At 41.5% G+C, this 12026-nt stretch overlaps 1 protein-coding gene across 4 annotated transcripts in view; it reads right to left on the reverse strand.

The window, feature by feature from the left end:
* The window catches only part of LOC145354743 (RNA-binding motif, single-stranded-interacting protein 3), a 615155-nt gene that overhangs the window by 405887 nt on the left and 197242 nt on the right, over positions 1-12026 (reverse strand). The window lies entirely within an intron of this gene.

A 12026-nucleotide genomic window follows, 5' to 3' on the forward strand; every position in this document is an offset into this window, starting at 1 on the left:
GAATTGTCAGTACTTCGATACCAGCAATCATTCCAACTCCAACACCAAGAGGGAGGTTGGTAGGGAAAATCCACTTGCATTTTTGTTTAACTGTGTAAATGCAACCTTATGTGTTTAAGTTTTCTTCTGTTAATAAATATTTAATTGAATTTTAAAATCCAAAAATTGTCATTGAAATTTGTGGCTTTTTACTTCAGTACATCTTGTGGTCAAAATATGAAAAGAAAAAAGTTGTAATAAGTTTGCCCAGTTTCCCTTTGGAATTTGAATATCGTGGCAATCGGCATCGACCAGACCAAAACAATTAGGGGGTGCTCTACTGTGGTTAGAATAAAGATTTGGTGTAGAGTTCAAATGTTCACCAAAAAAACTACAAATTTAGACAGAACTGGAAAAATTCAAATAATTAATGCCAAAAAAAATTCTAATTTTTTAATGGTGGGTTTGCTTTTTCACAGGTGAAATGCTTATCACTGTCAAAATTAACTTGTACCTTCTGCACACTCGTAAATGAGCCTTTGCTTTCTATAGTGGGTGATTGGGATATCAGAGGTTTTGATAGTGAACATAAATAAAATGTAAACTACTTCTACTGGTGAGCAATACACTTTGGTTGCCTTTTAACTATTAAAATCTATGAATAATTAAACAGTCAAGTGCTATAAAAATAATATTGTCTGGTGATTTCGTACGCTTCATTCATTTGCTCTGTTATAATTAGACTATGCTGACTGATCGAACATAACCAATGCATCAGTATAAGTAAAGAAATCATACTGGGCAAAATTAATGGGTCTGAATGTCAACAAATCTCTTTTTATTTGGGGGTAACATTTGGCAGGGAAGCCAGCTAATCCTGATCTGATAGTCTGCATCACAGGACTTTAAAAGAAATAATGGCAGAGGTAGTGGATGGATTGGTTTTCATCCTCCAGAATTCCTTACATTCTCAAACAGTTCTGAAAGAGAGGAAGGCAGCAAACACAACCCTGCTATTTCAGAGGGTAGTAAGGGACAACAGGGAAACTTATTGGCCATTTAGCCCAATATCAGCAGTAGGCAAAATATTAGAATATGTTATCAGTGACAGGGTGCTTTTTGTTTAAGAATAGAAACCTATAGTGCAGAAGGAGGCTCTTTGACCCATCAGGTTTGCACTGCCTCTCTGACAGAGCATCTAACCCAGGTCCACCCCCTGCCCTACCCCGTAACCCCAAGCATTTACCCTGCTTATCCCCCAACCTGCACAGCTAAGGGGCAATTTAACATGGCCAATCCACCTAACTAGCTCACGTTTCGGACTATGGGAAGAAAACAGAGCACCCCGGAGGAAACCCCCTCAGACATGGGGGGAACGTGCACACTCCACACAGACAAAGACCCAAGGCCGGAATTGAACCTGGGTCTCTGGGGCTGTGAGGCAGCAGTGCTAACCACTATGCTGCCCACTTTGAAAATCATAACATGATTAAGCAGAGTAAACATGGATTTATGAAAGAGAAACAGTATTTATCAAATCTGTGGATGATGATGTAGCCAGTAGGATAGATAAGGGAGAAACAGCAGGTGGAATGTTGCATTCTACACACAGATGGTGGCTGGACGAGAAAGCCGGTGTTTATCACTTCAAGCGCACAGCTGACGTTTCTCTCCAGATTCTCCGGTGCTGCGTGTGCAGAAAGTCTGAGAGCATGGTTATCACCATCACGCAGGCTGGGCAAGGCCTGATGGAGCTGCTAACACTGGCTCCACAGAGAACAGGGCATCCTTGACCTGCATTAAAACAAAACTCCTCTCCACTCAGCCCTATGAAAACAAGGAAACTTCCCCCGTCCCCATTAGCTGTGCCAGGTTGGCACTGCCAAGTTAGTTATGCCAGGGCGCAGTGACAGGGCATGTACCTCTTTCCCTCCGGCACCCCTAGCACGTTCCCATTCATTGTTTCACATTTTGCAGAAGCTGTTGTAAACGTTGCTATTGTGACATCATGTCAGCAAGGGGAAATTCTTTATTTGAGGCTAACATATGGCGGGGAAGACAGCTAATTGCATTAAAATGCATTCATATATATTTAAATGAGGTGTAGAAACCTTGTTAGATCATTGGCGAGGGGTGGGGAAAATACTCTCATGGTATTTTCGGCCTGTATCGCCATTTTTGCTGACAGTGAATGGAGGCTCAGGAGCACCACCATACCAGGTGCCTTATTGAAAAAGTGCCCAACATCACTGACCCACCATTGAAGAGAGAAGATTGACCTCTTGCAGGAAGAAGGTGAACTTTCTAAAGAAAAAAGATGGGGGAGGCACTGGCATTGTGTTATTGTTGCTGGGCTATCAATCCAGAGACCCGGTGTAATGCTCTGGAGATCCCAGGTTCAAATCCCACTGTAGCAGATGGTAAAATTTGAATTCAATACAAATTTGGAATTAAAAATCTAAGATTATCATGAAATCATTGCCAACTATTGCGAAAACCCATCTAGTTCATTGATGTGCTTTAGGGGACGGAATCTGCTGTCCTTAGTCTGACCCCCAGCAATGTGACTCTTAAAAATTGCACTCTGAAATGTACTCAGTTCAAAGGCCCACACCCAACAAACATCCAGCCAAGAGGCTAACATCCCATGAACGAATAAAAACAGGAGAAAAGATGGAGCTCTTGAAGAAAAGAGATAGAGCTCCAGGATCACACTGGAGGCTGCGAGATGGTCTTCCATGAAGAAATTGAAGCAGGAAAATCCACCTGATAGATACTCCCTCCCCCAATTGTTGTGGTGCTTCAGGGTCGCTGGTGACTTTCATCACAAACTCTGAAAGCAGCCCTTGGTCTTCTCCAGGCAAGCTCTTACTTTAACAAGCCATGTTGATCCAGGTGTGGTTCTGAACTGGCATGCTTTCTCACTGGCACTACGGATAATTGAACTTGGGGATAAGATTCTGTTTGCCACCAGTGGGGACATGGGAAAATTCCATCCAAAGAAGACACTTTTCTTTTGGTAAGCTCGAGCTCTCAGAATAAGAAATGGACCATTTAGTATCAAGATGAGGGTAAATTTCTTCACACAAAGGGTTAAGAATCTTTGGCATTCTATCCCCTAGAGATCTGTAGATGCTTAGTTGTGAAATATATTTGAACATGTTTGAGTAATAATGTATCAGATCCAGGATCCTGGAATAAGGCATCCAAGGCATATGCCTGATTCTTTTGGATGCTGGGGTCACCCTTCCCATCATCCGAGGCCAACTCTCAGTGCCTGAAGCCATATCAGGCTGGAATGGGTGTTAAATGGCTGCAAGTGGGACTTCCACCCCTCATTTGGGAGAAAGCCCTGCTTTAAATAGCTGCTGGCCACTCTGATTGGACAGTAGCTCTCCAATCCTTGCAGTGATAAGAGCAGCAGTGGGCAAAAGAGGAAGAGCACCAACAAGCCCAAGGCCTAAGTACCCACACGGGAGGTCAAGGTAAGTCTAAAGGGCCCAGGGTGATGAGGGTAGGGAAGACCTGGGTGGTGTGGGTAGAGAAGACCTTGGGAACTATTGGGATGTCAGGGATAGAGTGTGGGGTAAGGGAGGTCCAGCAGCCACTTGAACTTAAAGGTGGGGGGGGCATTCCCACAGTCAGAGAGGTTTCTAATGGAGGCACCCTACTTCCCACCCCAAATCTGGGCCCATTCCTTTCCAGACTTCCTCGCCACCATCTACTTCAGTAATGCAGGTTGGTCAAACAGGAACACACTAGGCATAGCTAAAAATGCCAACCTGGTGAAGCCATCACAAAGGTATGCTACACAATGGAAACAAAATGCTATAGGCAGCTAAGTGATCCAACAACCAACAGGTCAATTGAAGCACTGCAGTCCTGCTACATCAGTAGTGAATGGCAGTGGACAAATAAACAACAAAACGGTGGTGGAATCCAGCATGTCTGCATCAAAGACAAGGCTGAAGGATTTCCAACCATCTGATGGCAAAGAAGTGGATGATCAATCTTGATCTCCTCCTGATGTCCCTAGCAAAGCAGATTCCAGTCTTCAGCTCAGTTAATCTATTCTTCATAATACCAAGGAGCAGCTGTGTGCACTGAAAACAGCAAAGGCAATGGACTGACAACATCACAGTTGTAATGTTGAGCACTTGTGCTCTAGAACTAGTGCACCTTAAGCGAAGTTGTTCTTGTACAGCTACAACACTGGTATCTACCTGACATTGTAGAAAAATGGCCAGGTATTTCCTGTCCACAAAAAGCAGGACTAACCCAACACAGCCAATCACTGCCTCATCAGTGTACTCTCAATCATCAACAAAGTGATGGAAGGTGACAGTGTTACTACTTACTTAACAATATCCTGCCTGCCAATGCTGGCTTTAGATTCCATTCTGCTTCCAACATCACTACAATCTTGATCTAAGCATGGACAAAAAAGGCCAAATTCATTGCCAAACATGGCATCAAGATGCCCAAGTAAAATTGAAGTTAATGGGAATCAAGGATAAACTCTTCACTGGTAGCAGTCATACCTGGCTACAAAGAAAGATGGTTGTTGGACACCAATCATCACAGCCCAAAAACCTTACCACCATCTTATCAAGGGAAATTTGGTGCAAGCAACGCATGTTGACCTGATTCCCACATCCTGTAAATGAGTATATTTTTTTAAAGAGGTGACTAGATTTTTGGCCATTAAAAGAATGGGGACTGGGTGGGAAGGTGGAGTTGAAGTTGAAGATCAGCTATGATCTTATTGAATGGAGGTGCAGGCTGACAGGGCCAAATGGCTTACTCCAGCATTTTGTTGACATGAAGTGGAAAGAGCACTGGTTTGCAACCATATGTTCCTGAAGGTTATATTTCCAATCTTGAGACCTTCATCAAATGTTTCCAATCATCAGCTGATGAGCCACCAAGAGGAGACAAAATATTTTTCTTCTTCTTGGCCCACCCCTAATTACTCTACTGTCTATATCTCCTTTATATTCGGAAACAAACAGTTTGGGCCAAAGAATCTGCCCACTCTAGAATAGTGCAGTGAGCAGATGGGAACTACGCAGCCAGAGCAGTTGGCTGTCAGATATGAGGAGGTGCACGCACAAGTGGAAGGAGAATTAAATGACCATATGGGAAGAAAATATGAGTTATAGAAATAAATAAATCTGGGAAAACTTCTGTTCTTTCTGAACATTGGGCAAAGTTCTGAAAGTTCTTCTGGAGGCTAAAAATTCCATTTCCACGGTCACAATGTGCTCCCACCCAATCCCATTGAGCCAGGATTCCTGCTGCCTCCTTATTTCTATGATTGTCACCTTCAGATGGGCATAAGATGTGCTGCTGCTGCTGCCTAGCTGAATGTTACAAAGGCCTTGCAGCATGTGAGATTAGCACGTGTTGCAGTTAGCCTCCAGTTCTTAAAGGCAGCCTGGCACTCTTAAAGGATAGCTGTGCTCATTAGGAGGAAGCTGCTGCTGAGTGCCTGCAGTGGAGTTGGCTAAGAGTGGTGCTGAGGGCCTCGGAGATGGAGGCTGCCAGAGACCTTCACCAAATGTTTTCAAGGCCACACAATTCTTGTCATTAATTCTCTTTGCTTTAGTATTCAGCTCTGATAATCACCAGGAACAAGAAAAACATTTCTAATTGGCATAAAAATCCCTTAGCTGTTCCAGCAATATTCTGCAACTCCAATTAAAGAATAAAGTATAGAAAATACATACTTTTTTATTTCCCTTGTACACTTATTTAGGATTCACAAAATGCAATGCAACATACAAGAACTGTTAATTTGCAATATAAAGTTGATAAATATGCTAATTCTATTGCAAGCAATTGCTAAAAATTTACATGAAGGAATACAAGGCATCCTGTCTTTGGTCTAATACAATTGCCTTCAGCTTAATATCCAGAAATAATTATTTGTAACACCTACTGACTAAACAATCCTGTGTTGTTATTATCTCTGATTGAAATGCCCTAAAAACATTTAAACACCATGTTAAAATATTCGGCTTCTTCTTTCTCTCATTAACTGGTACCGTTATTCTTCTTGAATCACTACATTTTAAGATCTCTAAATGTTGTCTAATTCAAACAACTGTAAACATTTGGGAGTAGGTATGTGCCCCTATTTTAAAAAGCATTTTCTGTCACATCAGGACCATGTAACTATGATGCATTTTACATTCTCCAACCTCTGCTCAAATCTAATAATGTGGAGGTGGTGTTGGACTGGGGAGGGCAAGATGAGAGGTCATATGACACCAGGTTATAGACCAGTAAGTTTATTTGAAATCACAGGCTTTCGGAGCCTGTGTCAGGTGAAGTCTTCAGTGCTCCGAAAGCATGTGATTTCAAATAAACCTGATGGACTATAACCTGGTGTTGTGTGACCTCAAATTTAATAAGTCACATTGCTATTTGTTGGGATTTATGTTTTTTTATTCATTCATGAGATGTGGGTGTCACTGGCTGAGCCAGCATTTATTGCCCATTCCTGAGAGCAGTTAAGAGTCAATCATACTGCTGTGGGTCTGGAGTCATGTGTAGGCCAGACTGGATAAGGAAGGCAGATTTCCTTCCCTAAAGGACATTAGTGAACCAGATGGGTTATTACAACAATCGACAATTCAACTAGTGGTTATCATTAGACTTTGAATTCCAGATTTTTATTGAATTCAAATTCAATTGGACCCCAGAGCATTACCCTGGGTCTCTGGATTACAAGACCTGCGACAACACCTCTATGCCACTGCTTCCCCTCAATTGTGTAAAGGGCAGCACGGTGGCACAGTGGTTAGTACTGCCACCTCGCAGTGCTAGGCACCTGGGTTCAATTTCAGCTTTGAGTCACTGTCTGTGTGGAGTTTGCATGATCCCCCTCCCATTTCTGCATGGATTTCCCTTGGGTGCTCTGGTTTCCTTCCACAGTCCAAAAGACATGCTAGTTAAGTGCATTGGCCATCCTAAATTCCCCCTCAGTGTGTCCATACAGGTGCTGGAGTGTGGCGACTAGGGGATTTTCACAGTAACTTCATTGTAGTGTTGATGTAAGCCTACTTGTAAGCCTAATAAACAAACTTTAAACTTAAATGTGTAAATTGACTGTCACTTTTCTCACATTACATCACTGACTGCAGTTCAAAAGTACTTAATTAACTGTTAGATCCTTTGATGTGCCTGAGGTTATGACAGACAACTTAGAAATGTAAATGTTTCTTTCTAATAAGGAACACTAAGAATGATGGTTAATGTTTTGATGTCATCTGTAAACTTTAAGTTATGACTGTTTTGGTCTTAATGCTAGAAGTCAAAGGATTTTTTTCTAAAGTATTATACTGTAAAACTGCCATAATATACATCATATTTGAGGATGAAACTGCCATTTTCAGTCATTTCCAAACAATATCTATGTTTTAAAAGAGCATTGTTTCTGTAGGACAACATCAGAATGTCATGCTGAGTTCAATATCAAATCTAAAGCCATCCGCATGGCAACATTTCAGCCTTTCTTGGATAGTCACCAAGTCCTTTAGAAGTGCAATACTGTAGCCTGATGGTTTTCCAACTGATTAGCAAATATACGTTAGTAAAGGAAAGCAGCTGTGATGTGAGGGTAGACATAAATTCATCAACTACATCTCCATTTTCTTCAAAATTCTTTCAAAAGTACTGTAAAATGTGGTAACAAGGTAAGTGATCATACGCATGCCATTTCTTCAAGGGCAAGCCACTTGCTAGCCATCATATTTTCCCAATGGATTTTACCATAACAATACACCTGCCCTAGCATTACATTATGCAGATATTGTGATAATCTCCTGTGTTTGCTGTGTACGAACTCTCAGAGTCACATCTGGCTTAACTATGGCAGAAGCTCACAAGAAATAATTTTTGGAAAATGATAAGAGTCAACTCAGCTTGCATGAAGACAAGTCAAAACATTCCACATATATTATGTAAGAAACATGTCTGGAGACTGGTTCCAGGCATCAACCTGTTCAAGGGTTGAGATGCAACTGACAAAACATTTAAATTTAATCATTGTCACCTCAGCCCTGAGATGCATCACAGCCCTTTGACACATTCTCAAATTGTGTGTTAACATATGTCTATTAATGTGCTGAAAATGGTGAGTAACTGTGACACTCGAATGGAACTGTAGTTCTAGATGGTGTTGAGCTTACATGGGTCACATTTTTTAAAAAGTGGAATTCCCCCAGTTACGTGGCAGTTTGCTGTCCACCCCACCGCCACCCCAAACCCTAACACCCAAATGCCACTTCTTTTCTCATTTACAATAAAAATTCTCCAAAGTACCTCAGAAGTTCTCCAAAAGCTCAAAGTTCATCTAACCAAGCAATAAAAACCCACAATGTCTTGGAAAGCAGATGTTAGCCATTGCCATTTAGAAGCAATGCAAAGGGCCTTCAGCAGCTGCTCGACAAAACAAATGGAATTTTCCTTTGATAAAATTTTCCCTCATAACACCAACCAAAACCTCTCCACACTCTCCAAACCGAGGAGCAATCCAGCCACGAGTCGAATGAAATAAGCCGCTCTCCAACCTGCTAAACGTTCTTTCAACTAGTGATAAATGCAAGCCCCTGATGTCTGGCACAGATTCTTTCCATTAGAACTGAAGGGTCAGTATGAAGAACCTCTAACATGGTGCTTCATTTGATTAGCCATTGCAGCAACCAAATGATACCTGGTAAAAAATGATCCCACAGCCATTAGTAATTCTGTCCTCCTTGCAACAAGCAGCAATTCTAACCACCTCTCACACCCACTCTCTACGAAGCAATGAGCTCTAACTCTCATCGCAGTTTACTCTTAAACCACCTGAAATGCAATTCAACCTGACACCTTCCCCTCCATCCATTCAAGAAACAATTCAGGATTTTGCGCCCCAAATTATGCTCACAAGCAACAACATCCTCCCCATGGAGTTGGACGCATGCTGTAGCCCAGTGCCTGCTTCCTCAACCCTATTATGAAGAAGATTAACATTAGCTCATTACATCTGCCACCCTGCCATCTCTCCTGTCTTTCCCTATGGTAGACACAATCGCTTTTGACACTCTGCCTCCCATTATCAACGTCTTCTGATCTGAGTGCTGCAGATGGTCTTCATTCCCCACATACAATGTCGTAGAGGATTATTAAATATTACACATTTACAATAACACACGAGCAAACCTGCCAACATAACTTTAATGGAGCCACATCATCATAGTGTGGCATTACATTACAGAAGCTACTCTCATATTGATTACTTTGTGAATTCATAAAGGCAACTCAAATGGATGCATGCACAAGAGGTTGTAATCTAATGATGTAAACTATTTTCCATGAGCCTGTTATTATATGTACCTGCATATGGATGGAGAAACAAAACAATGGTATATAACGACTTTAGGAGTTATTGGGGGAATTGTAATTCTGAAGAATGGGTGTGTTCGGGAAGATAAAAGAAACATTAAAATTCTCAAACCCAACCTCTTCCAGCCCACTTCCGGTTATAACGAAGGCGAGTTGGCTGATGAATCTGCTTTCAGGAGTTTCACTTAACTCCTGGAAGAGGGCACGTATTTCCCTTTTAATTAGCTTGTCATTTTATGGAGACCAGGATTCTGGGACTTTGGGAAACCCATCAGGTAAAAAGAAGTGAAAAAGATAGTTCCATGAGATAAAGTACCTTCACTGAGGGCTGAGGAGGAGGAGTATTTTCCCAAAGTCCAACAAGTTCATCACACAATCAATCGGCCAACTCTCAGCAACATCCATCACTTTGCAATAGTCAATTCATTCTTCCTCCCCTGTGATACTTACCTGGTATTCCCCATACTGGCAGGCAGTCAGCCAATCTAGCCAATCTGGCTCTTGGACGAGAAGGCTGATGTAAATATTTAGAAGTTGTCCTGTAGCATAGCTGGGATGTCCTTACGCTCAGGCTTCCTGTTCAAAAATCCTCTCTCTCTCACTCTCTCTCAGTCACAATGTAATTAATGGGACCATATTTCTTGATGACCATATAAATCTGAACATATTTTGATGAGATTGATTTTCACATAATTTAGGAACTCTTGACAGTTCAAATGTTACAATTTGTTTTTTGAGCCTATATCATGATGATACATTCACCATATAAAGTGAAAATCTGAAACTTCGCAATAAGAAAATGCGTTCAATACGTGCTGAAATCCTTGCACATTAAAGTCAAAGGCACTAATTCGACTTAAATATGGAATCTTTCCTTTAAAACGGAGATACAAAAACAGCTTTGTGATTGAAACATTCAATACTGATGACACCGCTGGCAAATTGGTGGAGTAACTGAAACAGATACTATGGGATAATTTTGATTGCAAAAAGAATATTATTGATTCAGTTAAACGTTGCACATAATTTTCAACAGAAATTTTAATCTCACAGAACAAGGTGAGGAATTGAAGTTTTTCAAAATCAGAATCCAGACACAAAAATCAGCACCAAGCAATTTCAATGGACATGGGAAGATGGGCTCGTGAGCAATCCATCCAATTTGATAGGCTGTCTTTTTAAATCTTATTAGTCTGAAAATCTGATTGTTATTCTAGCTTTTGAACTTAACTTTAATCAGGCTGGTTTTTTGAAACTTGTGAGATCCAGCAGTTATTCCAGATGAAGGCTGCCTAATGCAGGAGGCCAGTGCACTTACACCTAGCCTCTCGGTTCAAGGTGCCTGACTGGGCAATTCCTGCAAAGGTAAATCTTTTCTCCCCAACCTTCCCCATGAGTCTACCAACTTCCTCCCACTCCAACTTCCCAAGCATCTCCCCATTCTGAGGCCTCAGAACCCTTCCTGCAGTCGAGGCCTTGTTCCTCCCCCAAACACCCAGGAAGTCTGAAATCATTCATCTTCCCACCAATAGCACTCACCCCATAAGCCCACAAACACAAGCGGTACGGTGGCACAGTGGTTATACTACTGCCTCACAGAGCCAGGGACCTGGGTCACTGTCTGTGCAAAGTCTGCACATTCTCCTAGTGTCTGTATGGGTTTCCTTTGGGTGCTCCAGTTTCCTCCCATAGTCCGAAAGACGTGCCGATTAGGTGCATTGGCCATGCTAAATTCTCCCTCAGTGTACCTGAACAGATGTCAAAATGTGGTGACTAGGGGATTTTCCACAGTAACTTCACTGCAGTGTTAATGTAATCATACTTGTGACACTAATAAATAAACTTTAAACTTTAAAAACATCACGCCCCCACTACATAACCACTACTCCAGGGCCTGGCTACAGTTTCCACCTACTGATTACTAGTCAGACTGGAAGCTAAGCCTATTAATCAGCTTGGCTTCCTGTTGGGAAACCAATCAGTGATATGACACATGTGCTATGGTATTAAAACTCCACAGTGTGCAGATGGATTCCCAATCTCTGGGTTTCCCACATCTTACCGACCTCCCCAACTCCTGGAAGCTCAGGAAAGTTAAAGTCCAGGCCTGCATTGCCATCAAAGTCTGAGGAGAAATATAACAAGCACTAAAATCTATAGCTGCCATTTTATGTCATCATTCAAAGCCAGAATTAACTCCTACAAATGAATGTGTGGGGGAATGTGGAAATCTGATGTTGCCCAATTCCCCTGTTGGCATTAGCTAGCCTCTGAATATATCATAATTTTGCAGTGTATGGATAAAAGGTGGCTTTCAATAATAAACTATGGCCTTGTTAATTTAAATTAACAAAGAACTAGGAGCAATTAGGAATCGTCCAACTCAAGAACGTAAGAAGCACGGATAAGATCAGACAAAAAATGACATCGCACCGGCCAATAAAGCAAATACATTTTTGAATGTTATTCCCCTTTAAGCAACAAAAGTCTTGCCTTCACCAGGGCAGCAGTGAAGTCCATTAAGGTTTCTGGCACAGGAGCAATGAACCATGCTTAATGTATAAATTTTATATGGTTTATATACTGTTACTGGGTCAGACATTTCTTCCTTCTTTCAATACTACTGTTAAACATAATACATTTTTAGATAAATG

The sequence above is a fragment of the Carcharhinus amblyrhynchos genome, chromosome 2 (assembly GCF_965287045.1).
Source record: "Carcharhinus amblyrhynchos chromosome 2, sCarAmb.v2.hapA, whole genome shotgun sequence".
NCBI classification, from domain to species: domain Eukaryota; kingdom Metazoa; phylum Chordata; class Chondrichthyes; order Carcharhiniformes; family Carcharhinidae; genus Carcharhinus; species Carcharhinus amblyrhynchos.